The sequence below is a fragment of the Bos javanicus genome, chromosome 3 (genome assembly GCF_032452875.1).
Source record: "Bos javanicus breed banteng chromosome 3, ARS-OSU_banteng_1.0, whole genome shotgun sequence".
Lineage (NCBI taxonomy): Eukaryota > Metazoa > Chordata > Mammalia > Artiodactyla > Bovidae > Bos > Bos javanicus.
This window is the reverse complement of record NC_083870.1, coordinates 97,794,216-97,821,611: the sequence shown is the minus strand read 5'-3', so window position 1 is coordinate 97,821,611 and position 27,396 is coordinate 97,794,216. Positions and strand designations below refer to the sequence as shown.

The following is a 27,396-nucleotide window of genomic DNA, read 5'->3' as shown; positions in this document are numbered from 1 at the left end:
GAACCCCAGCTCTGGGGCCAGCTCCGTCCCTGGCTCTTTGACTTCTATTTTGGGAAATTCTCCCTCAGTTTTTTTCACCTGTGAAAGAGGAAACCAGTATGTTTGACTCAAGCCTGGGCATAACTCGAAGAAGACAGCCTACGTGTGGCGTTACTGAGTGTGATCTGTGTTGTCTCCTAACCCTGTTCCGCTGTATCCTGTGAACTGTCACCTTGATTTCATTACGTAGGAAATGGGGATACAACCCTTGTCTACCTCATTTAAGATTGCTGCTGGGAAGCCAGTAAGTTTACCCCTGTGACAGGTTCAGGAAAGGATAAAGCACTTGACAGATGGAAGGAACCACTGCGTCCAGGCAAAGCAGTACATCTTCCCTGGGAGCTACTTTCAAACTAAAGATCCAAAGTACAGAGCAGCCGAAAGAGCCTTGGGTTTAGACACACAGGCTCTGGGTCCGAGCCCCAGCTCTGCCATTTCAGTGAAAACATGGGCATGAGAAAAAAAACAAAAAACAAAAAACAAAAAAAAAACATGGGCATGTCACTCACCTTCCAGGTCCCACCTAAAAAACCGGGGTGGGGCCATCTGTGAAGGAAGATGCTGATTCTTTCCATCAAACAGCCATCAAGTCCCTGTGCTTGCCCAGCTCAACAAGTTTTCTCTCCTGCAACCCATGGCATGGTGAGAAATGGGTGCCCGAAGACTCATTCTGGTGTTTGGCAGAAGCCCCACTTCTTTCCCATCAGAATCCCCTTCTGATACAGACATCACACTCTTCTAGAAACCTAACAGAGAGCACGTAGGCCCCATCCCCCCTCAGCCTTCCCTTGGGGTCACCAGGAGACTCAGAGCCCAGCTTCCTGCCCTCCACCTGTGCAGTTGTGCAGAGTCTCCTTCTATAAATCACAGCTGACCACTAGCTTCCCCACACCACCCAAACCCATCAGGACAGGAGGAAGTCTGAGGGGGTGAGGCAAAAAGCATTACAAGGAGAGTCTTAAAGAATTCTCTGTCTAGCAACACTCATTCAGGGGAGGCTATGTGCAAGAGGGGTCTAGGCAGAGGGCTGGATCTGCTGTCCTCAAGGGTCGGCCTCACTCTTGGTCATTTGACTCTATCAACAAGTGAAGATGTAGGTTGTCAGGGTGGGAACCACTGATGGGAAGGTGATGGTGGAGCTTACTGATGAGCCTCAGGGAATTCACTCTGTAGTCACAAACCAGTCAAGAACTGAGATCTGAAGTACAGAGTAACAGAAAGAGCAGTGGCTTTACCAAAACCACACTGGATGTACTTTCTACTTTGGGTGGGGAAGGGGGATGAATGGGAAGATGGCCTAACCCACTCTCCAGTCTGAGGTGTGCTAAGCTGCTTCAGTCGTCTCTGACTCCTTGACTGTAGCCCACCAGGCTCCTCTGTCCATGGGATTCTCCAGGCAAGAATACTGGAGTGGGGTGTCATTTCCTTCCCTAGGGGATCTTCCTGACCCAGGGATCAAACCTGTGTCTCTTGCGTCTTCTGCATTGGCACGTGGGTTCTTTACCAGCTGAACCACTGGAGTCACCTTTTGCAAATCAAATAAGGAAGATCTCATTGGCAGTCGTGTAATGTTCTAAAAATGCCTAGAGGAAAATCATTTCCCTGGCTCTGCAGGCCCTCAGAGTCTGGCTGCCTAGACCATTAGGTGGCCAGTTCCAGAAACCACACCTCCTCCCCCAGGAAGGGGTCAGGAAGGGATGGGGGTGGGAAGATGTTCCCTCTCCTGTCAGAGGGTTGTCATTGTGATTATAGTTGAAGACTCATGGGTTGTGTCAGCCTGTGTGGATCGCCAAAGCACTCTTAGACTGCTCTGGAGTTCCTAATGGGGCTGGCTCCTGCTGCTGGGCCAAGGTGAGGGGGTCTGGACACTGGTCAAGAGAAGGCCAGCCAGGAAGCTTGTTAGTGAAGCGTCCAAGTGGGTGGGAGAGAAGAGACAAAAAGGGCCGTGAAGGAGCCCCCTGCCCACAGCCACAGTCACAGCCCTGTCACTGCCGTGCAGCCTGAGTTCTGCCCACTTTTAACAGAGCTGCTGGGAAGCCAGGAAGGAAACCTATGGAGCTGGTGAGGGAGGCGGTCAGGTCAGGTGATCGACAGGAGAGGTTGGGACGTCTGCCAGGGAGACAGAGGCAGACGCAGGCAGACGGAGTCGAGACAGAGAAGCAGGCAAACGTGGAGAAGGTGACAGACACTCAGCAAAGGCACACAGAGAACACGAGGAGGGAGGCGAGTTTAGAGAGAAGGACGTGAACTGGAGGAAAGGCCAGGGGAGCTGCCCAACCATTGGTTTCAATTAAAATCTGTAAACGTGTGTCCAGAGACTGCGGGGTTGGGACGGAGCTGAGCTGCTTAATGGAGAGGTGAGGTGCAGGGAAGGGCCCCATGGGGCTCCTGTCAGCAGGCGATGAGTCTGCACTGCAGGCTGTGCCCTGAGCTGACGCCACCCCAGCCTCGATGGAGACAGGCAGCAGGACAGGCTGTCCATGCAAACAGCTTTCTGTGACCTGGTCTTGTGATCTCAGAATGGAATTGTTAGTCTGCAGTGGAAAAAGTCCCCAGACCAGGGTTTGAAGCCCAGGTCGGTGGGTCAGCAGCTGTGTGGCCCTGTGCCTATTTCTTCACCTCTCTGAGTCTCACTGTCCTCCTGTGAAACAAGGACACCAATGCTATCTGTTGCTTCCATTCCCCGTGAGTTTCTGATGATCACGTTGCTGCATGTGGTCTGTGGAGGCCATTGGCCAGCGCCTGTGGGCAGGTCTCCCCACTTTGGAGCCCTGCTCATGATGACCCTCTCTCCACAGCTGGCAGGTTCCTCTGAGGTCTGCTCAGGTGTCACCCTGCATAGGGAGCCTCCCCAGCACCCCCTACATAGCAGCAGTCTGCCCTTCCCCAATTGTCTGTCTTTCTCTCCATAGTACTTGCCACACCCGGAGGCATGGGTATTTATTTTCTTCTCCTCACTAGAATACAGGTTTCCTGAAGACAGTCACTGTGCCTTCTGATTTACGGCTTGTAACCTCAAAACCTAGAATAGCAGGTACAGAATAAATATCTATGGAAGAAAGAAAGGAAAGAAGGAAGGGAAGCAGTGGGGAGAGAAGGGACCTTCACGCCCCTGCATGCCTCTGGCCGCTCAGAGGACCCAGAGGAGGTCAGTGTGTTTGGAAAAGATGATGGAGGTGAGGACCCTACTCAACCAAACTCCACCAGTCCTTCTCTTGTGTGGGCCCTGGAGTTCTCTCTACTCTGGGGCCCACCCAGGATTTCAGGCCATCCCTCCCTCCTGCTTCCTGTGCTCCTGGCTCCCCCACAGCCCTTTCCACGCATCCACCCTCCAGGCACCATCTTGGGCCCAGCATCCCTTCCTCTGCTCTACTCTTCTGAGTCCTGTCTTCAAAGCTTAGCTCCAGTCCTGTTTAATTCATTCATTTCATCTCTCTCCATTCATGCACTCCTGCCGACTGTTGCTGAGGGGGATGCTTTATGCAATCAGAACAGATTCTACCAGCTCAGGAAGTAGACACTGATGGTATGGAACGCATGGCCCCAGCGGCCCAGATTCCCCCAATATTAGAAGACAACTGCCTCTCCCCTCACTAACATTGCAGGAGAGACCTGAGTACTGCTGAGAAGCTGCCCACACCCTGAACAGGTGATGACACAAACTGCGTTTCAGGGATTAAGGAAGTCATTGGTGTTGAACCGAAAGGCTGAGGGCATACAATTGGTAGCAGATCACGTGTAGGAAATTATATGCATAAAATAAAACAGGGCAAAAAATAGCAAAGTGTAATTTGAACCTTATCAAGTGTTGAAACCTACCCTGAACAGCTAGGAACATGAGTAGAGGTGAAAATCAGACTAACCAGGAGAAGCAGTACAAACACGGCAAATGTGAGTCATGGGCCAAGTCCCTAAAAGCCACACTGGAAATACGAAGAGAATAAATGAAATTACTTTTAATGGTATATTTTATTTTACTCAAGTATCTGAAATATCATTTCAATACATAATTATTATGAAAAAATTATTAATGAAATACTCATATTACTTTTTATTCTAAGTCTGAAATGCAACTGTGTATTTTACATATGGGGCTTCCCTGGTGGCTTGGTGGTAAAGAATCCCCCTGCCTTTGCAGGAGATGTGGGTTTGATCTGGGTCGGAAAGATCCCCTAGAAGAGGGCGTGGCAACCTACACCAGTATTCTTACCTGGAATATGCCAAGGACAGAGGAGCCTGGTGGGCTACAGTGCATGGGGTTGCAAAAGGTCGAACATGACTTGGTGACTAAACAAAAAATTTTACACATGAGTGCATCTCCATCGGACTGACCCCAGCTGAAAGGCTCACATGTGCCTCAGGGGCGTGTTTTGCACAGCACAGGATCAGAGGACTCAGCGAAGCCTTTTGGGAAGAAGTCCCTGAGAAAGGAAAAGTGTTCAGTGAGACAGAGCAGGTGGAAGGCTTTATAGATGGAGGTAACGTAATGAGCCAAGGCAGAGCACTGAACTTTTTGCTCACAGGAGGCACTGTCCTGGCTGGAGTTTAGAGTCTTATGGGTGAGAAGCTGAGGGTGAAGGCCACTGAAGTGCCCCCTTCTTTGCGGCACACAATTCCATCCCAGGAGCCGTGACTAGCTTCATAACTCATATGACGCTGGGTGGGGTAAGGAGCACCCTCACTGTCTATACGCATTTTCACATCACCCTGGGAAGTAGACCCAGAGTAGCAGACAGCTTCCCAGGTTGGCATGGCTGAGTCAGCAATGGACCCTGACCTCCATTTCCCCCTGCTCCTTCCAGAATGCCAGCCCTGCCTCCTTGAACCCCAAGCACGCCTGGGCATTGGCTATGTCTCTTGCTAGATTGGGCCCTCCCTCATCCTCCTTGGGGCCTGATCCTCCTCACCTGCCCGGTCTGGGTCTCTCCTTCTTCGAGCCTTTTCTCATCAGAGTCCACAAAAGTTTGTCCCTTCTATGAATTTCAACTAAGGAGGCACCTAAAGTTTTATTGTAAAACAAGTTGTTTCTAAAGACTTCCCTAATTAGACTGTTTCCGTGTGTGCGTGCTAAATCACTTTAGTCATGTCCGACTCTTTGTGACCCTATGGACTGTAGCCCTCCAAGCTCTTCTGTGCGTGGGAATTCTCCCATGGACAAGGATAGTGTCCACAAAGATACAAGGCAAGGATACTGGAGTGGGTTGCTATGCCCTCCTCCAGGAGATCTTCCTGACCCAGGGATCAAAACCACACCTCATGTCTCCCGCATTGGCAGGCAGGTTCTTTACCACTAGTGCCCTAGGAGGCCCCTTAGACTGTTACCTCCTCCCATTAAAGGTCCAAGTAAGAGGGAGAAAGAAGAGAGGAGACAGAGAGAAATTGAGGCGGGGGGGACCCATCCCCAAGTTCCTGATGTTAGAACCCAGCAGCAGCCCATGGCAAAGAATGGTCGTTTCAGAAGGAGTGAAACATGCAGAATCTGGCAGGAGTCCCATTAGTTCTGAGTTTGAAAGGCACCGACAGATTCCAGCACCAGCACTGGGGGCGGCATGCTGGGGAGGCTGGAAGTCTGCCATCCCAGCCTCCTTCCGGGGGCTGCAGGTAACGCTGGGGAGCTGGAAAGGCTTTGCGAGGCTGTCTGTCGAGTCACCCACACAGAGCAGCTTAGGAGGCGGGGAGGCGTCTTTGAGAGGGAGCGTGGGCAGGCCACCCCCACAGAACCATAAGGGGGACTAACATCGTGTTTGCAAACAGTCATGGCCCTGCTTCCCACTCAGGCAGCACCGTATCCAAGTCCTGGTCCTACTCCTAAAAGGATGGTGATCTTCGGCAGGTCGGGGCTTCAGCTGCAATTGGCTTGTCTTAACAGGTGACCCCCTCACCTTACAGGGTGATTCAGAAAGTGTGTGTTATGGTGTTCCTTGTGTTATAGGCATCAGATACAGGCTAGAGACTACTTCTCAGGGCTGTCTCTCTCCCCTCTTCATCTTTTAACTCCTTCCTTCTCACACAGGCAAGTGGGATGGGAGGGAATTTTGTGTTCTGGGGAAGAAGCCCGCAACATCCCAGTGACAGTGGAGGCCTTTTGAGACTTACTGTTTGCCGGGAAGGAAATGGCAACCCACTCCAGTATTCTTGCCTGGAGAATCCCAGGGACAGGGGAGCCTGGTGGGCTGCCGTCTATGGGGTCGCACAGAGTCGGACACGACTGAAGCAACTTAGCAGCAGCAGCAGCAGCGGGCTCTTGCCTGGATTACCTCATTTCATCATTTTGGCAACCCTGCTGGGTAAGAACTCTCAATTAGCTTGTCCGTGATCATTGAGCACTGAGCAGGAAGATACAGAATTCAACTCCAGGCCGTGTGGCTACAAGGGCTCACGCCGTAGAGACAGCCCAGCATAGGCACACACATGCTCATTTCCTTGCGTATTTCAGCCTCTCTGTTCCTCTCTCTCTCTCTTTCAGGATGACTTTTATTTACTTATTTATTCTGGCTGCTCCATTGGGTATGTGGGATCTAGTTCCCTGACCAGGGATCAAATCCGGGTCCCCTGCCTTAGGAGGCTGGAGTTTTAGCCACTAGACCACTAGGGAAGTCCCTTTTTTGTTGTCCAGTTACCAAGTTGTGTCTGACTCCTCGCGACCCCACCGACCACAGCACACCAGGCTTCCCTGTCCTTCACTGTATCTCGGAGTTTGCTCAAACTCATGTCCCTTGAGTTGGTGATGCCATCCAACCATTTCATCCTCTGCTGTGCCTTTCTCCTCCTGCCCTCAATCTTTCCCAGCATCAAGGTCTTTTTCTACCCTGGCTTTTCTTGATTAATCTTCCCAGCAGGGCCCCTGGACCTCCAGTGGTTAATCTTGATTAATCTTTCCAGTGGACCAGGACAGGGCTAGGCGTAGACTAAACGCCCAGTGATATTTGCTGGGAAAAGGGAGTGTATCTAAAAACTACTTGCATGGGAAAGATATTTAGTCCCATTTTACCCTGAACTCCACAGAGACGAAACTGGGCTAGAAATGAGGTTGCTTGCCCCAGACGCAACATAGTGGGGGAAGAGTTGAGAATCCATCCCTGAGTCCTCGACTACTGGCTGGCCTGCTTCCCTGTCACAGAACCCATCTCTTGCTCCACAAAAGTGGGTTCCCTAATGACAGGTGTGCACGTAGAGATGTGACACTCTCATGGGAGGCTCTGATGCGGTCCTTGGGCTTGTTGAAAGGCAGGGTGGTCTCTGGGACTTGTCTCTATCTCGCCAATAGGTGGCGCTCCACTAGATCAGTCTTTTGCTCTCTAGCAGCTCAAAGTCCCTGAGGTGCAACCAAGGGGCACAAGCCTGGTGAAATCCATTCCTCTGTTACCTTACTGATCAGCCTCCGACTCCACGACCCCAAACAGAAAACTTCCAAGTCCACGTGGAAATGAAAGGCAGAGAGATTTCTCCTGTGACTTCCAGGTTTTCTGTCCTGCTAGAAAACTGTGAGCAGCTTGCTGAAAAGCAACACCCCCCCCACCCCACCGTGCTGCCCTGGAGCCTCCATGGGGGCCCAGGCTGCCAGGGTCTGGTTCTGTCTCTCTTCCCACTCAGCCTCGACCTGCAGAGCCCCCGCTGTCCTGAGCACACAGCCCTTCTCAGACTCTGCCTTTGTTTGTTCTCCTACCCACCCCCGACTTGATTTAATCCCTTCGTCTAAAACTCCTTTAAAAACCAAAAAAGACCTGTGGTTTGGGGTGTGGTGCTGGCACCCGCAAGGCTTCCTTGGTACTGAGGATTCCTTACATGCTGACCTACACGCAGGCATCCCTCCTAACCTGGCCCCCAGCCTCTCTCAGGATCCTAACAGCAATAAAGAGCAGTGGGTAGGGAAGGATGGGTGAGGAAAGAGAGAGAGAATATGATTATCTATATATAAATATCTATTGCTGGAGATGCAGAACCACTGAGGTTTTTAAAAATGGCTCCACAAATAAACACGGGTTTCAATTCCAGCTTCACTCACTAGCTGTGTCTCATGTTTTTAACTAGCTGTTGTGTGTGGATCAGCCTCTGAAGTGTTGCTTTTCTTGACGGTAAAATGGGATAATAATTGTATTCTCCTCATGCGATCGTTGAAAGAAGCAAAAGGAGACAGTTCTCTATCCTGGCATAGAGCCCGCGTGTAGTTAGTGGGCAGTGACAGGCTCCCTTACTAGTGATTGTCCTCCCAGATTTCTGAGTGATAGTTTTCTTCCAGGAGGCAGAGTGTTGGTTCCTCCTTCCTGAATGCCATTTTCTTAGCCACTCATTCACCCATTTATCTACTAACATCATCAGCCTCTACTCCGTGCCAAGCCCAGGACCAAAGAAGGATAAGATGCCCTTAAGCCAGTTCCCTTGACACTTCCCTGACTCCTTCCGCCCCCTGGCCTGGCCACCCCACCCCCAATAACCATCCTCACTCTCTCTCCACCCGGTGAAATTACTCTTTAGATTCTCACAGGAGCCTCTTATACATGCCTCTGTGGAGCACTCATATCACAACTGTATAGTCAGTTTACCTGTCTCTCTACGGCACTCATTTCAAAAAGTCTCACCTGGTTATTCTAACCTTCCTCCTGCTGCATTCTTCTCCCACCCCTTTCTATTCAAAAATTACACAAAGATTCAGTGGCAGGAGATTCCATTGTCCATGACTGTATCACTCTGTGATACAGGACTCTGGACTCTGTGATGAGGCTTTGCCAAGGTTCCCAGGGGCCAGGTCCCCGACCTTTAGAAAACCCCCAGCTGCAAGGTGCCTGCTTCAGTTCTCCGGCAGTCACAGATACAGAGTGCCGGATCCTGCCAATTCCATGTCCCAGCTGGTAAGAGATGCCCACGTTGGACTAATCACCTTCTAAACAAATGGCACAGTGACGAGCCGAGTGGGGGGGAGCTGGGGCCGCACAGGCTGGTGTTTTCAATTTAGAGGCCATGCATTATTTACACTACCATTACTCCCCTCAATTTGACTTCACGCTTTAGCCCTAATTTCAGTATAATCAAAGCCAATGAATATTTAATCAGGATTGCTTCCAGAAATTGAGTAATGCCATTAACATAATGGCCTCAGGACTTCAAAGCTGCTTTCCTTCAAACGCGCCTGACTTCCACCTTTCCTTACCCTCACCCCTTAACCAGTTGTGAGAGTTTCGTGTTTCCTATTTAGGAAAAAAATAGTGAGCTTGCCATCCGGCCTGGAGGCCAGTTACAGCTTTGTCTAGGTGTCAGAAGGTGGGGAGGAGTGTTGGCCCAGAGCTTGCGCCCTGGGCCCAGTGAGAGAGACTCCAGGACAGTCACACTCTGAAGGCACACCTCTTTGTAAAGCACCTTGATATATGAAAATACTAAGTTTTAAGCCACATCCCAAAGGGGATTCAAATTCAGGTTCTAAATGGCTATAGTCACACACAGCCAGGCTTGGGAAGGGCTGGCCTGAACTACTGCCAGCCCCTCCACTGCCACCAGCAGAAGAATCCACTCTTGGGGAGCCAGAGCGTGGGTCTGTCTTAAAGGTCCTCATTAGATGTGAAAGCCCACCTCCTCCAGGCTGCCTACCTGGGCCCAGGATCTGTTCTCGGAGGCCCCACCGAACAAGGGTGCTCCTTCTGCCCCAAACTGGGCAGACGTTAGAAAATAGCTTTCCTCTCTTCCTGTGCATCCTGTCCCAGTGCCAGGGCCCTGGCCAGGCTCTGTGGGGACACAATGAGGAATCTGATGCCACTTACTCCCCAGGAGTTCGGTGTGACCGTCGTCAGGGGCTGCAGACACATTGTTGGGGCTGCTCCGACTCCCTCTGTGTTTCCCAGGTTAGAGCACTTTTCCCCTCCGTTGCCATTGCCTGACTGTATGCACTTCTGCCTCCCTCCTCCCACTACAGACTCCTTGAGGGCAAGGGTGAGGCTGACTTTGCTCTATATCCCTGGGGGAACTGGTTCAAGCTCTCTAGGTATCACACCCATCAATAGAAGACTCAGCTACTCTTCACAAGCAGGACAGGAAGCTGTTCAGCCTTGATTCTCTAACCTGCAAGGCAGGAAGCACACCACTGCCTGGCTTTATCATAAACACCAATCAAGGGCCTCCTCAATAGGAGCAGAGTGAAGAAACAAATGCCTTGTGCTGCCACCTGGTGGTGACTTCCAGCATGACGTCTTCCAAATCCACTTTGTTCTTCCTACCAAGAGGCTGTGGAAAGGAAGGTATGTCTATGGAGCACCTACCAGATGTCAGTGCTTTACACACTTTGTCTTACTAGATTACAGTGCTGGAAGGTAAGCATTATCATTCCCATTTTACAGATAGAGAAACTGAGGCTCAGCAAAGTGTGGTAATGTAACCTTGAGCAGGAGGCAAAGGTGAGACTTGGTTCCTCATTTACTGACTCCTCCCTGTTCCAAAAGCTAATCCAAATGAATGAATGCAGAAGGTGCTGTCAGCTGCCTCTGCCCCCTTCCATCAGCCCACCTCAGAGCAAGCTGACAGGGTGTCCAGCTCTCAGCATTTTCACCCTTGGCCCAAGGCCTCCCTCTGGCCACTGCAGCCCACACTGTCCCTGAGTGTGGTAGGCCAGAAGTGCCAAGGATTTACAGCTCCCCTCCCCCATGGAAGCCCTCAGCTAAGGACTGAGGGAATGTGCAGTATGTTCCCCGGCTCCCTTGCCCCCTGCTTGCAGGGCATATTCTACACTGGCTCCCAGAGTCCCTAGTAGGCTTAAACTTTGGTTGCCCACAGAGGTCACCTTCTCAGTTACATGCCCTCGATGGGCATCCTTTTCCTTTTCTGTCTATTCCCACTCCCTCCCTTTTATTCCTCAGTTTCCAAAAAAAATTCTTGTAGTCAAATCCTTGTTTCAGAGTCCGTTTATGGGGTGACCCAAACCAAGGTGCTCTCATAATTCTATTAGTTCTTCTGTGCCCCCTCCCCAACCCCAACTCCACCTCCCTTAGGGAAGCACCTAGCAAGTCTCACCTAGGGCCTGCACACTGTGGATGGAGTCCCTCGTTTTGGCCCCCAGGAGTCCAGCTGTTTGGCCTCAAGGGCCATCCCTGAAGCTGGAGCGAGTTACCCAGCACACCCAGGCTTCCTCTGACAGTACCTTATTCAAGATGCATCTTGTCTCCCTGGATGGCGAGCAAGAAGGCTGCTCAGACAATTAAAATGCATGGCATTTACAGGGAGCACAGGGCTTTGTTCTGACAGCAAACAGGGGAGCCCGCCATATGCGGGAGCTCAGCTGCCAAGGGCTTCACTTAGGAGGAAATTAGCCTCCGTGTTCAGAGGCTGTTCAGAGGCAGGAAGGGTGCGATAAACCCCACCCTGAGACGTGTAGCCTGTGGCCCCACAAGGAAGAGGGCAGCCCGGGCTCAGCCTGCTGCCGTCCTGTCTGCAATCGCTCCTCTGTGTTCCAAACTTCTCAGAGGGTCCAGAGCACAGGGGTCAGCTCTTACCTGCCCCCAAAAGAACCAGGAAGGGAAGGAAAGGAGCTACGAGGTTTCTGTCATCCACCATGTGCCACAGACCTCACATACCTTGTCTCATCTAATCTTCACAGAACTCAGCAAGTCCAGCATTATTGTGTCCTGTTCAAGGGAGGAAACCGAGTCCCTGGCAGGTCTTGCATACGTGGAGGAGTCAGCCTTCAAACTCAGGTTTGTCTGACTCCACTCTCTCTGTTCTTCCCTGCCTCCCCACCTCCCACCACAATGGAGGTAGAGTGTCAGTGACTGACCGGCGGCTCAGGGTTACACTGAGATCAGGAATCTTGGCTGAAGTGCACTTTGAGCATTTTGGGAGAATTCTGCAACCTGCATTCACCTCGGGCACAGGAGAGATTTGGAAAGAGGCTTTGGCCCATCTCCACATGACCGTCTGGCCATGCCCAGCCTTTGCTACAGCTGTCCTTTCTATTGTCCCTCTTCATCTTCAAGAGCCAGCCCCAGCCCTCCAGGAAGTCTTCTCTGGCCCCTCAGACCTCTCTCACTTCCCTTCTCATCTGCACAAGCAGACCTGGGAGGAGGCAGCTGGGTGGGCAGAGAGTGCGCCTTTGTGAGGGTGGAGGCTGGCTCTCTGTCCTGCCTGTGACCTTGTGTGGCCACAGGAAGGTTGCTGCTGCATTTTGCACCTGTTTCTTCAGCTGAAACTGGGAAGAATAATACCTGTCTTGCCTAGTCCCAGATTGTTTTCAGCATCAACTAGATAATAGATATTAGAATGCTTTAAAATTGTGAATGTGTAGTATACTTGATGATTTAATTTAAATCACTAAGACTTCAAAATATAATTTCTTTAACACTGAGGGTCTACATGATCATAAATTTCTTATTGCCAAATTCAGTTTTAAATTGAAGAAAGTAGGGAAAACCACTAGACCATTCAGGTATGACCTAAGTCAAATCCCTTATGATTATACAGTGGAAGTGACAAATAGATTCAAGGGATTAGAACTGATAGAGTGCCTGAAGAACTATGGATGGAGGTTCGTGACATTGTACAAGAGGCAGGGATCAAGACATTCCCCAAGAAAAAAAAATGCAAAAAGGCAAAATGGTTGTCTGAGGAGGCCTTACAAATAGCTGAGAAAGGAAGAGAGGCTAAAGGCAAAGAAGAAAAGGAAAGATACACCCATCTGAATGCAGAGTTCCAAAGAATAAAGAGATAAGAAAGCCTTCCTCAGCGATCAATGCAAAGAAATAGAGGAAAATGATAGAATGGAAAAGACTAGAGAGCTCTTCAAGAAAATTAGAGATACCAAAGGAACATTTCATGCAAATATGGGCACAATAAAGGACAGAAATGGTATAGTCCTAACAGAAGCAGAAGATACTAAGAAGAGGTAGCAAGAATACACAGAAGAACTATATAGAAAAGATCTTCATGACCCAGATAACCACAGTAGTGTGATCACTCACCTACAGCCAGACATCCTGGAATGTGAAATCAAGTGGGCCTTAGGAAGCATCACTATGAACAAAGATAGTAGAGGTGATAGAATTCCAGTTGAGCTGTTTAAAATCCTAAAAGATGATGCTGTGAAAGTGCTGCACTCAATATGTCAGCAAATTTGGAAAAGCCAACAGTAGCCACAGGACTTGAAAATGTTGGTTTTCATTCCAATCCCAAAGAAAGGCAATGCCAAAGAATGTTCAAACTACTGCACAAATGCACTCATCTTACACGCTAGCAAAGAAATGCTCAAAATTCTCCAAGACAGGCTTCAACAGTACTTGAACTGTGAACTTCCAGATGTTTAAGCTGGATTTAGAAAAGGCAGAGGAACCAGAGATCAAATTGCCAACATCCATTGGATCATCGAAAAAGCAAGAGAGTTCCAGAAAAACATCTACTTCTGCTTTATTGACTATGCCAAAGTCTTTGACTGTGTGGGTCACAACAAACTGGAAAATTCTGAATGAGATGGGAATACCAGACCACCTTAGTGCCTCCTGGGAAATCTGTATGCAGGTCAAAAGCAACAGTTAGAACTGGACATGGAACAACAGACTGGTTCCAAATTGGGGAAGGAGTACGTCAAGGCTGTATATTGTCACCCTGCTTATTTAACTTATATGCAGAGTACATCATGAGAAATGCTGGACTGAATGAAGCACAAGCTGGAATCAAGATTGCCGAGAGAAATATCAATAACCTCAGATATGCAGATGACACCGCCCTTATGGCAGAAAGTAAGGAGGAACTAAAGAGCCTCTTGATGAAAGTGAAAGAGGAGAGTGAAAAAACTGGCTTAAAGCTCAACATTCAGAAAACTAAGATCATGGCATCTGGTCCCATCACTTCATGGCAAATAGATGAGGAAACAGTGAAAACATTGTTGGGCTCCAACAAGAAAAACATTTTCCTGGGCTCCAAAATCACTGACAATGGTGACTGTAGCCATGAAATTAAAAGATGCTTGCTCTTTGGAAGTAAAGCTATGACCAACCTAGACAGCATATCAAAAAGCAGAGACATTACTTTGCCACAAATGTCCATCTAGTCAAAGCTATAGTTTTTCTAGTAGTCATGTATGGATGTGAGAGCTGGACTATAAAGAAAGCTGAGTGCCAAAGAATTGATGCTTTTGAACTTTGGTGTTAGCAAAGACTTTTGAGAGTTCCTTGGACTGCAAGGAGATCCAACCAATGCATCCTAAAGGAAATCAGTCCTGGGTGTTCATTGGAAGGACTGATGCTGAAGGTGAAACTCCAATACTTTGGCCACCTGATGCCAAGAACTGACTCATTGGAAAATACCCTGAGGCTGTGAAAGATTGAAGGTAGGAGAAGGGGACGACAGAGCATGAGATGGTTGGATGGCATCACTGACTCGATGGACATGAGTTTGAGTAAGCTCCAGGAGTTGGTGATGGACAGGGAGGCCTGGCGTGCTGCAGTTTATGGGGTCGCAAAGAGTCAGACATGACTGAGGGACTGAACTGACTGACTGAGGATCTACACTTGGCCCTGTTCCCTGCTGGGTAGTACATTCACTAAAGAGTCGTTGTGTGAATGTTAGATGCCAGTCCCTGAGGTGAGTTGAGAGCAAAACAATGAAAATCCAGTTTTCTGAATTCTCAGTCTAGTAGAGGAAATAGACAAAAATGAATGCATGAATGGGTGAGTGAATGAATGAATGGAGTGCATAAAATTACCTTCTCTCATTGAATTGTTGTTATTAATATGTAGCAGACTAACAATGCTAAACGTGCACCTTCTGTCTTAAAGGACTCACAAAGATACAGAAAAGAATATGCATTGACAATAGCATTTATATTATGTCAGATTTTAGGGTGGGGAAAGGCTCTACCCTCTGAATATCTCTGTCTCAAACTGAGGGAAAAGACTTTACTCCTTGCACATCTTGTTCCCAACCCTAAGATGCACTGAGCAGGAAAAGAGGAGTCTGCCAGGTGAGAAGACTTGTCTTCAGGGCCAGCTGGCACCGAACCCTGCACTCTCTCCCCTCCCCAACCCTGTGGTCCTCTCTTCTTCCTTTTATTGTTTTCTTACACACATTCAGAAGAAGGAATCCCAAGGAGGCAGCACAACAAGATGCCAAGATGGACTGGCATCCTGGAGCATTTAGAGCTTCCAGAGAAGCTTTGTAGACAGCGACTAGACAGGAAGTGCTCTGGACGTCATGTGTGTTGGGGCAAAGGAAGGCCCCTCAGGCACCACTCTGGGAAAGGGCGGAGCACAGACTGCATCTCATCCTGCAGCCAGAAAATCTAGGGGTCGTCCCTGGAGAAGAGCCAACTGCAGGCTGGTAAAGCACAGTTAGGAAAACTCATGAATGGAACTGGGCAGGACAAATTGACTGGCACAGCGGGTCTACATCAGTGAAGGGTCAGCTGTCCTCCACACCTTCCGCCAGGTCTGTATAGATCTCGCTCTACTGAAAGATGATGAAGCAAAGAAAAATAAACATGCCCCACCTGACAATTTTTAAAAAGTTAAGTCTTTGAAGAGATGGCTTTCTTGGTAGCTCAGCTGGTAAAGAATCCGCCTGCAATGCAGGAGACCCTGGTTTGATTCCTAGGTTGGGAAGATCCCCTAGAGAAGAGATAGGCTACCCACTCCAGTGTTTTGGGGCTTCCCTGGTGGCTCAGACAGTAAAAAATCCACTTGCAACGCAGGTGACCTGGTTTCGATCCCTGGGTTGGGAAGATCCCCTGGAGGAGGGCATGGCAACTCATTCCAGTGTTTTTGCCTGGAGAATTCCATGGACTGTATAGTCCACGGTGTTGCAAAAAGTTGGACACGACTGAGCAACATTCACTTGAAGAGATACAACAGCAAAAGAAAAAGAAAGTATCACCTTGAAAACAGAAAGATTGAAAAGAAGCTGAGACTATTTCGGAGACCATCTGCTTGATATCCTCCAAAAGATGCAAAGGAATTGGCTACTAGGAAGAGCAGGATGTAGGATGAGATAAAGGCAGAGACACAAAGGAAGGATGATATGCCAATTAACACCAAATAAAATACCAAATTAAAACCCCCCTGGGAGTGAGAAAAGAATTGATACCGCAGAAAACGGCATCAGTGATGAGAGCTACTTTGAGTACTTCTCAAAGAAGGTAGAGAAAAAAATGTCAGTGATGAAAATTATAAGAAAGTGGTTAATAGATACAGAGGACAAGAATAAAGTCTACGGATTATCAATATTCTGGAGGGTAGAGGACATATAATAAAAACAGAAGTGACAAAAGCATAATAGGGAATTTTTTTTCACCAACGAGAACAAAAAAGCTGAACAGAACAATATCAACTTGAACAAAAAACCCAAAAGAGATCAGTGATCAAGGCTATAGTAATGAAAAGAAAGAAGCAGGATCTTGGGAAAATAAAGTTCAAGGATAAAGAAAATACTGTATTAAGATCCAGGAAGGAAAGCAGACTGACAGCTAAGCTTAACACTACACATTAGAAAAGAAGAATTATCAAGTGTTGAGGAAGATGACAAGGGAAATAAAAGCACATGAGCTTCTAAATTGCATAAGAAGAAGTAGAAAATTATTGCTTTGTTCTTAACTGACAATGAAAGAAATATGGATATAATTGCCTGTGTCACACATATAAGGCATGAACTAGAGAATTAAGTTCCAGAGAGGATTTTAAACTTCTAAATTAATGCAAAAGGAATAAACAAAGAAAATATAGTTTATAAAAAGATATAGAGAAAACTCTGTTAAGATCAATGAGAAAATGTAAAACTGGGTGAGAGATTATGTCAAACAAGCTAGATATGAAATGATCACAAATGCATCCTTCTATTGGAGGACACAAATTCTCAAGGTAAAATGCAAACATTAAGTTATGTGCAACTTCTAAGTGGTAAGTCTAAAATGATTAATGCTTATTCCTTACCTGCCATGTGTGTCACACTGTGCTGGCCACTTCACTTGCACCATCTCACCCAGTCCTCCCGACAACCGCAGCGGACAGGGACACTGGTAACGGTGAGCAACCTGCCCCAGGCTGAGCAGCCAACACAGTAGAGCTGGAATTTAAACCCAATCCAGTCTCAGGGCACATCTTTCTCAACAGTACCATCTACTGCACCTCAGGCGAAACCACACAATAAGGTTAAAGAAACGAAACTTCCAAGGACTTCTCTGGTGGTTCAGCGGCTAAGATTTCACACTTCCAATGCCGGGGGCACAGGTTCGATATTGGCCAGGGAACTAGATGCCACATGTCTCAAATAAGAGTTCGCATGCCACAAACTAAAGATCCCCAGAACCACATCTAAGACTCGGCACAGCCAAATAAATATTTAAAAAATTAAGCTACCAAATATTTCAGGCAAACTCAATTACAGAGAAAGCAGAGGTGACAATGTTAATGATAAAGCGGAATTCAAGGCAAGAACATTTTAATAAGCAAGAGGTTGGTCAGATTAAATTGATAAAAGGTAAAACCTACACTGAATATTTAATAGTCATGAACTTATTGCAACCAACAAAATGAAAGATTTAAAGTAACAAATTAGCATGCCATGAAGAAAGCAACATAAATTACATAGCAAGAGGCTAGACAAAATTATAGTAAGCACAGACAAAAATAGCCAATTGTTTCTAGCTTCAGACATTCATACATAGGTGATAAAAACTATATTTAAAAAGCATGGAAACAATAAACACAAAATTGTTGATGGTGGTTACTACTAAAGGTAACCCAAGTAATGGGACATTGATAAATGTGAGTTATTAGTAATGTTCTAATTCTTGAGTTGGGCAGTGAGTTCATAGGTGTTCATTATATAACTATGCTTTCCAAGTTACTCATATATCTAAATTAGTTTATATATACCATCTGAGCCACTAGGGAAGCCCGAATAATAAAAAGGAAAAAATAAAGAAAAAAGATTTGAATAAAGCAATGAAGTTGAGTTAATAACATTTAACAATTTTCACTCTACAGACAATAGAATAGTTTGGTAAATTCCAAATAATAATACAAATGTATATACTTTTTATTCTCTGACCATGACTATTAAAACCAGAAAATAATAATTTTCAACAGCAACAGAAACAGCTGCAACTAACTGCCACATGGGAAATTAAAATCACCTTTATAAAAATATTATGTCAAAGAATAAAAGAAAATAATACAATTACAAAATATTTTTAAAAACAATTTATAAAACTAATGGAAGGCTGCCAATGTTATGCTCAGAGAGAAACTTTTATATTCAAGTGTATTCTTAACCAAATAAAAAAGACGAAGAAAAAATAATTGACACAGCTACACAATTTGGAAAGAGAACAGAAAAAAGCCCATGGAAAGCAGTGAGAAAGAAGTAATAAAGGTAGAAATGAATAAATTAGCAAACAAAAATCATAGATTTGATAAAGAATTACGACGGCTTTTTGATTTTTTTTTTACAAAACCATAATAACATAAGCACATTATGGTATAGAAAATGAACAGATGTTTCAAAGCAGGTAAATAAACAACTTTAAAACCAAATCCAACATACACAGTCAGGCACAAAATACACTCCTATTGGCGTATACTTAAGTGTACATTATCACACAATCATATGTGAGTGTGTGTACACATGTGAATGCCTATCTATCCACACATAAATGCCTAATATGCAGTCATATGTTGGTTTAATACAAGACAGCATGTGTCTAAGAGCAAAGTAAGGAGGAGAAGCCACAGGGATGTATGGACTCAGAGGCGGGCCAGGGCGCTCTTGGGTCCTTAAGTAAAGGACGCAAGTCGGTCTTTGATCACGCAGTTCCCTCTCCCAGGCACTCCTATCTGCCCTGAATGTCTGGTGAACTCTTGTTTTAAGCCTCAGCAGGAGAGTCACCTCCTCCATGAAGGCTTCCTGACCATAGCTTGAACTTGGGAAGACTTGTCCTTCTTCCTCAGAGCCCCTGAATGCTTCTCTATCCTGACAGATGTGACGCAGGAGCACATTTGCAGACGTACATGCCAAGTCACGCAACCAGACTGTAAGCTCCCGAGGGCAGAGGCTCAGATTCCTTTTGTATTTCCAGCAACTGCCCAGGGCTGGCACACAGTAGGGGCCCTATCAATGCTCACGGAAAACAGGTATCACAGTCAAACTAGGTTTCGAGCTCAAACCTCTCCAATTCCAGCCCCTTGACTCCCACCCACAACACACACTCACACAGCAGAGGGGGTTTAATCCCCAACAGAGGCCCAAAATGTTATCAGTACCATAATGGCCTACAACTGCTGTGGCCTCAGACTCTTTGTGACCCCATGGATGGTAGCCCACCAGGCTCCTGTGTCCACGGAATTCTCCAGGCAAGAATTCTGGACTAGGTTGCCATTCCCTTCTCCAGGGAATCTTCCCAACCCAGGGATTGAACCTGGGTCTTCCGCATTGCAGGCAGATTCTTTCCCATTTGAGCCACCAAGGAAGTTCCTATTATAAGAATAACACATCTAAATGACAGGTAGAAGAAAGAGGTGGCATTTTTTTTTTTCCTGATGCTGAGGACAAAGAAGAAAAATCACAGCACAGTAAATCGAGTGATGGAGACCGAGAGGTGGGCGCGTTCACCCCAGCTGGCAGCTCAGGGGCAGCAGACTCCTGTTCATGTCACAGATGAGACTCCCAAGTGGAGGCCAAGCACAGACACGTGGTGAGGGCTGGGCTGGTGCTCATCACCGGAATGAGTGAGGGAGCAGCCAGCTCCGGCCTGTCTTGTCAGGACCAGGTGCCGCCCATACACCCCTCACACCATCATCACCACACACACATCACAGAGAATCTGGGCAGCGGCAAGGAGAGGGGCAGACATGGGCCCAGAAAGGAGGGACAGGCGAAGGCTTGGCTTCCTTCCTGATGCTTGTTTGTGTTTCCCTCAAGTAGCACTCTCCCAGGGAAGGAGTGGGAAGATCACGGGGTGTCTGCCAGGCTGATCTGGGTTCCAACCCTGACTGCCACTAGCCCACAGCGTGACCTCAGACAAGCTGATGGGCTCTGAGTCTGCATCCTCAGGGCAAGCTCGGGCTGAAAATACCCACTCTGGGGGATACCGCGGGGATAGAAGATGATCCATACAAAGTCTCGTCAGTATCAAGTAATGCAAAAGTACTTCATCAGCTCTAAATTTCTATGTACATATAAAAAAGTCATATAACTATCACTTTTAACCTAGCCCTTTGATAAGGGGCAATTGGTTATTCATTCGAGAAAAAGGAGAAAACGAAAGCACAGAGAGAGAGGCTTGGTGACTTGTCCCAGCTCTTCTGGGTGGACCTCTACGCTGGAGCGCCACGGTTGGCCCTCTGGTAAGGGACCATTGTCCTTTGCATCAGGGCACAGACACGAAGCCAGGAGGAAGCCCAGGGGAGCCCCAGAGCCCTGGCATGCCTCCCATCTCCAAGTCCTCTGCCTCGCGGGTTCTTCTCCAGTTAGAACTGGACATGGAACAACAGACTAATTCCAAATCGGGACAGGAGTACGTCAAGGCTGTATATTGTCACCCTGCTTATTTAACTTATATGCAGAGTACATCATGAGAAATGCTGGACTGGAAGAAGCACAAGCTGGAATCAAGATTGCTGGGAGAAATATCAATAACCTCATATAGGCAGATGATACCACACTTATGGCAGAAAGTGAAGAAGAATTAAAGAGCCTCTTGATGAAAGAGAAAGAGGAGAGTGAAAAGCTGGCTTAAAACTCAACATTGAGAAACCGAAGATCATGGCATCTGGTCCCATCACTTCATGGCAAATAGATGGGGAAACAATGGAAACCATGACAGACTTTATTTTTTGGGGCTCCAAAATCACTGCAGATGGTGACTGCACCCTTGAAATTAAAAGATGCTTCCTCCTTGGAAGAAAAGCTATTACCAACATAGACAGCATAATAAAAAGTAGAGACATTACTTTGCCAACAAAATTTGGTCTAGTCAAAGCTTTGGTTTTTCCAGTAGTCATGTATGGATGTGAGAGTTGGACTATAAAGAAAGCTGAGCACTGAAGAACTGATTTTTTGAACTGGTGTTGGAGAAGACTTTTGGGAGTCTCTTGGAGAGCAAGCAGATCCAACCAGTCCATCCTAAAGGAAATCAGTCCTGAATATTCATTGGAAGGACTGATGCTGAAGCTGAAACTCCAATACTTTGGCCACCTGATGCGAAAAACTGATTCATTTGAGAGGGAGGAGAAGGGGACAACCAGAGGGTGAGATGGTTGGATGTCATCACTGACTGGATGGACACGAGTTTGAGTAAGCTCCAGGAGTTGGTGATGGACAGGGAAGCCTGACGTGCTGCAGTCCATGGGGTTGCAAAGAGTTGGACACGACTGAGAGAGTGAACTGAACTGAACTGATAGATGAGCTCAGATGGTTGGGTGGGGAAGCAGAGCCGACTTCCTAGGCCCACCCCCAACTGCATGGTTACTTTCAGTGGCCAATGCGGAGCGCTGAGCAGCCAGTCACGGGCAAGCTCCCTCAGGGCCCGCGTGGCGAGCATGGATGGTGGAGTGGTCCCATGCTCCTGGGACACCCCAATAATGGGGGAGCACGAAGTGGCCCTTTGCCAAGTCAGCCTCCCCTCTTGTCTACCTCTCAGAGTGTCAGAATGAAGCTGTACCTTCTGGTGCCAGCTCTGGTCTGCAAATCTAGCACAGGTGATCCTGGGTAGTGAGAAGGAAAAGGAAGAAAGCAGATAGTATTTGTGTATTGGCTGTGAGCCAGGTGCTGTACCAGGCAATTCACAAACTTTCTCTCTTAAATAGTCACAGCACCCCCCACTCCCCAAGTTATACCCGTTTTGCAGGTGAAAACATGGAGGTTATAGAGGTTAAGTCACATTCCTGAGATCATGCGGTTGCCAAGTGGGGAAGTAGAAGTTGAACTCAGGTTTGTCTGCTTCAAAAATCTGTGTTCTTTGTGCCCCCACACCCTTGGGCTTGCATGTGCTGGGCTGGGGAACCCTGAATCTATCAGTCTCGGCATCCAAGGAGCTCTCAGGCTACTTGGGGAGACAGTGGTGAGGACCAGCACTCAGGTACTGGTCCTATCACAGTGTTCCTCCGTGACCCTGGGTGGTTCCTGGAGTGAGCTCTGGGACCCCCAGAGACACCCTCTTCCCCAGAGAGCTCTGCTGACATCGGGGGAACTGTGTGTGTCCTGCTCCTGGTAAAAGAGCCCTCTTGTTTCTGTCCTCACAGGTGCTGTTTGGAGTCTGTTCCCTGATCTCACCTCCCTCCTCTGTGGAGGAGGCAAGTACAGACAGGCCTGTACTCATCACAGGCTTGTACTCATTCATCGGGTAGCAGCCTTGAGACAGAGACTCCTGTGCAGGGCGACATCCCCTCCTCTCCTGTGCATACGCAGCCAGGTTGCCTTCGCCTCCATGGGGGTGCTGCAGCTGACTGAGCCCTGGTGGGTCTGGGGGTGGAAGTGAAGGCCATGCCTTGCAGGCTGGTTTGCAGGCCCTCCAGGCATGATTCTCACTCTTCCCTTGACCACCCTCTATGCTGGTCTCCACACCCCTAGCCCCATTCTGGATCCCCTCATGCAGCCACTAAGCTTACCTGTTGCCTGGGCCCCATCCACGCTGAGCTCTCGCTCTCTCAGGCTCTGGCCTTTCCCCGTGTGCTGCCGGGAGGCTTTCTGCCAAGCGGAGTCTGAGCAGGGAGGCTCCTGGTGTTCAAGGGGTTAGGACATGGGTCAGATGCTGGGGGTGCATCTGAAGAGTAGCCAAGCCACTCTCTGGCTGTGTGAACCTGGACAAACCCTGCAGCCCTTCGGAGCCTCCATGTCCTCATCTGGAAAATGGGGATGATATCTGCCTTTGAGCCCACCTTACAGGTCAGTATGATGCTTAAATGGGGTCAAGACAGTAAGATGGCTTTGCAAACTGTAAAGTGCTGTTTGTGTCCAGTGAGTTTTTCCTGTGGAAGGAGAAAGCAGACCCCACATGAACTAGAAGACCAGGCCTGGCTTTGTTTAGACTTGGGGGTTGGAGAGGGGAAGAGATGGAAGTAGAGGGTGAACCCCAGGGGTAGCCCTGTTCATGCATCTCTGGCCTCCTTGCTTCTCCTGGGACACCTGAGCCCTGAGCACCTCCTGCCTCGGGGCCTCTGCACTGGTGGAGCCCACATCTAGATCTAGCGCCAGACTCCAAGATGCCCAAGTGCATGGTTTTCTCACTTCTTCAGGTATCTGCTTGGATCCATCTTCTTAGAGGAGGTTCCCTGATCACCTTTCCAAAATAGCATCCTTCCACCATGGATCCTGTAGCCTTATTTCCTTTCCCTCAAAGCACTAAGCACAACCTACCATTACATGTCTAATTGTCCATCTGTTTTTCTGTCTGTTCCCTCCATTAGAATATAAGCTCCATGAAGACTGGGATGTCAGTCCTCATACTCTCTATTTAATACCCAGAGGGCCGGGACATTGTGGAAACTCCATAAATATTGGTTAAGTGAGTGAATGTATCAATGAATATATGGATCCATCAGTGAATGAACAAAGCGATTGTGTCCAAAGTCTCCCACCTCTGAGTCCTGAGCCCTTACGTGGATGCAGTTCCCCTGGGCAGTGCAGAAAAGCTCCAGGGAACCATACCCAAGGTGGCCACGCTCCAGAGAGTCGGCGTCCACTGCAAGCCATCTCCCAGCTCCCCTTCTTGCCCTGAACCTGCCTGAAGGTGCCACTCCTGAACCAGGAAGAAGCTGAGCAGCAGCACCGGGCAGGTGTGGGAACTTCAGCTGGATCTGCCATAGCCAAGGGGCGGGGAGGGGCCTCCACTGAGACTCTGCCCAGGACCAGGGTGAGGGCCGTCCCTACCTAGGATACACCTTGGGCCTTGACCTGAGGCCAGGAGGACTCTGGGTGGTGAGTAGGGTAGGAGAAGGGAAGTGAGGTTACATGTTGCTTGAGGGAAAAGGCCCTTGATTGGCCCTAATCTCCCTCCCACTTGGGCTTCTCTGGTGGCTCAGAGGTTAAAGCGTCTGCCCGCAATGTGGGAGACCTGGGTTCGATCCCTGGGTTGGGAAGATCCCTGCAGAAGGAAATGGCACCCCACTCCAGTATTCTTGCCTGGAGAATCCCATGGACGGAGGAGCCTGGTGGATCCACAGGGTCGCAAAGAGTCGCACGCGACTCAGCGACTTCACTTTCACTTCCCTCCCACTGACTTGCTAGCAAGCTCAGGGAAACCCACTCCCCTCAGGGTCTCTTGTCACTAAAGTGAGAGGAGAACACAGTGACAACTACTGTGCCATTGCTGACTTTCTGGAAGCAGCCAAAAGCCATAGCCCGAAGCCTGCCCATAGCTTCTCCTTCCACAAAGTTCCATCAAACACCTATTCTGTATGTACTGGGCTCTGAGGGAGGCTTTGTGTCTACAAAGACAGGTTACAAATACTGCCTGTTCACTGAAGCATTAGTATACACTGGTAAATGAGGGAACAAGCTACAAAAGAGGGTGTCATTATTTCTGTGTGTATCTTTTGTGGGTGTGTGCACAACAGATCTACTACAACAACGACCACATTGAATAGAAAACTGGAAAGACATATATTAATCTAATAGCTGTTTGCGTGGTGATGGTATTTCCTTTTAACTCTGGGCTTTTCTCCCCCAAATGTTTTTGTATTGCACTTTATGCTGGGAAAGATTGAAGGCAAAAGGTAAAGAGGAAGGCAGAGGATGAGATGGTTGGATAGCATCACCGATTCAGTGGAGATGAACTTGGGTAAACTCTGGAGGATAGTGAGGGACAGGGAGGCCTGGCATCCATGAGGTTTCAAAAAGTCGGATACAACGACTGAACAACAAATACTTTTCAAATTAAAAATCAATAGAATGGAAGGGGGAGGGATAAATTAGGAGGATGGTATTAACAGATTCACATTGCTACATATAAAATAGTTAAACAGTAAGGACCTGCTGTATAGCACAGGGGATTATATTCAATATCTTATAATAACCTATAATGGAAAAGAATCTGAAAAAGAAAAAACAAATATGTAATAACTGAATCACTTTGCTGAATACCTGAATCATTGTAAATCAACTATACTTCAATTAAAAAATAATAATAAAAATTAATAGCAATGTCTAACCTATAATGAGCGCTTGTTGTCTGCCAAGCATTCTTCTAAGAGCCTTGCACAATTCACTAATTTAATCTCTGTAACAACCTCATGAAATGGGTCCTATTGTTATCCCATTTTAAATGTGAGGAACCAGAGAACAGAGATTAAATAACTCTCCCGGTCACCCAGCTCATAGGTAGTGAAGCTGGGATTCAAGTCTCTACCTCAGAGATCTGACTGAAGAGGCTGCACCTTCACACCTTCACCACACGGCCCCAGGTAAGCAGCAGGTGGCACCTTGATGGAAAGCACTTCTGGGTGGGGAAGGGAGGAGAGGCAGAGCTGGGCGGCGCGGGGCTCTGGTTGCTGAGGGTCTCCTGGGGAAGCCCTCTTTCTGCAGTGGGCAGGGACGTGCAGGATGCATGCACAGGATGAAATAGACCTCTGGGCAGAGGAGGCACGTGGACAAAGGCCTGAAGGTGGGAACAGTCTGGGGGCCATCCAAGGAAAGGCAGGACCTGAAGGTGGAGGTGGGGGGCTTTGTGTTTGGAGGAAGGAGGTGAGCCATCAGAGCCCAGATACAGAGGGTTTTGATTGAAGGAAGAGGCTGGGCTTTGTCCTAGGGCAGTGGGGAGCCAAGGAGTGTTTCCCAGCTAGGAGACACAGGTCAGATGGGGTTTAAGGATCCCTCCAGGGAACCTCCTTTCTTTCTCTCTCCATCCTCTGCTCCTTTCTTTCCCTCCCCTTTCAACATGGGTGCAGGGAGCCCAGGAGCCTTCTCACTCAACAGGCTTTCGTACCTTCCAGGCCATGTTCCAGGCCCTGCCCTGGGAAGATCCAAAAAGGACTGATTGAGTTCCCCTACCCCCTTAGTGATCTTATAACCGGCTAAAAGACCAATATTAGGACTCAAGGCAGTCCTCAAAGAGATGTCTAAAACCCACCATCCCACTGGCCTACCTATGGAGTCCCTGTGCTTTCTTCAAGATCTAGGACAAACATCACCTCCTCTGGGAAGGCTTCCCAGATGAACAGCTTCTCACACAGATTCCTCTATCTCTCCTCTGGGGCCCTCCACTCCTGGCACTGTCTGCCCCCACTGCTGGCCCTTGACTGGAGGTCCTCTGGGCCCTGACCATGGGTGAGCCCCCTCCAGATCTCAGGGCCTAGCATGGGTTTGGCCCATGGTTGGCATCCACAGAGTCCATTGACTTCCCTCCCTCTTGTCCATTTTGCTCCAAAGTTCCACGCTGCAGCCAGAGTGAACTTTCTAAAATGCAAATTGGAAGATGCGACTCCTTGTTGGAACCCTTTTCACAGCTCCCCAGGCCCTGGATGTGCCCTGCCTTGTTCTCCAGCCCCATTTTCCTGGACCACTTCCCTCTCTGCATCACACTCACTCCATCCCCCGTATGCTCCTTCCTCATCTGTGAGGCTCTCCTGCTTTCCACCTCCTGCTTCTCTCTGAATCCTAAGCCCTCCGTTTTCCGCAAGGTTCCTTCTGCCCCAGGAAGTTGACCTCCTCCTTCCGTGAGGATCTAGAGGAAGCTTCAACTCACACCCACTTTCCACGCACTTTTCTTCTTTCACGTGACAAATCTGTGTTGAGTGTGTGCCGTGTGCCAGGCCCTGTGCAGGTCACATCATATCCTCCAAACCACCCTGGGAGGTGGGGGTTCTCTGCACCTGGCCCTTTCCTAGCATTTCCAGCCTTGCTGATTGCTGCTCTTTGTGCCCACGGGCACAACCCTGCCCTTTCTGCCCTCTCTGCCCTTTGCATGGAGTTTACTCCTTAGCAAAATGCAGGCTGAATCTCCCTCTTTGGGTTTGCTGAGTTGTTAACAGTAGTAGCAGTGATAGTAATAATAACACAGAGCACTGAGCACACTCAACCCAGTGCTGCACACACATCGACTCCTTCGCCAGCCCCACTGTGGGCTGGTCAGAGTGGCCAAGGGACTTGCTCTGCATCAGGTCTGTCCCAGGAAGCCCCCAGTGACCGTGGGCATCACTGACCACATCCAGCCAGGAGGAGGTGTGTGAGACAAGAATATGCCAGGCACGTTCCGGGGCGGCACGCAGACGAGCCTGGCTGGAGCTCAGGGCCCGTGTTTAATAAAAGATTAATGAAATTGTCAAATTGACCTTGTCAGTGTCTGCTCAATCCAATTACGTGGATGTGGCCCCTGTGAATGGGGTTAAAACGGGAGCACACGGGGAAGAGACAGCACTGCCCAGGAAACCCAGTGGGACAGTCATTCCTGCAGCCCAGCCT

At 48.3% G+C, this 27,396-nt stretch overlaps 1 protein-coding gene and 1 long non-coding RNA gene across 5 annotated transcripts in view; one reads left to right on the top strand and one right to left on the bottom strand.

Annotated features, from left to right (window-relative positions):
* LOC133244620 (BEN domain-containing protein 5) overlaps positions 1-27,396 on the bottom strand; it is a 1,484,041-nt gene that overhangs the window by 167,979 nt on the left and 1,288,666 nt on the right. The gene's annotated exons all lie outside the window — the stretch shown is intronic.
* LOC133244619 (uncharacterized) lies at positions 9,948-25,302 on the top strand. The gene is made up of 3 exons (XR_009735456.1): positions 9,948-10,265; positions 11,618-11,714; positions 22,242-25,302. It is a non-coding gene; the product is annotated as an uncharacterized LOC133244619 (long non-coding RNA).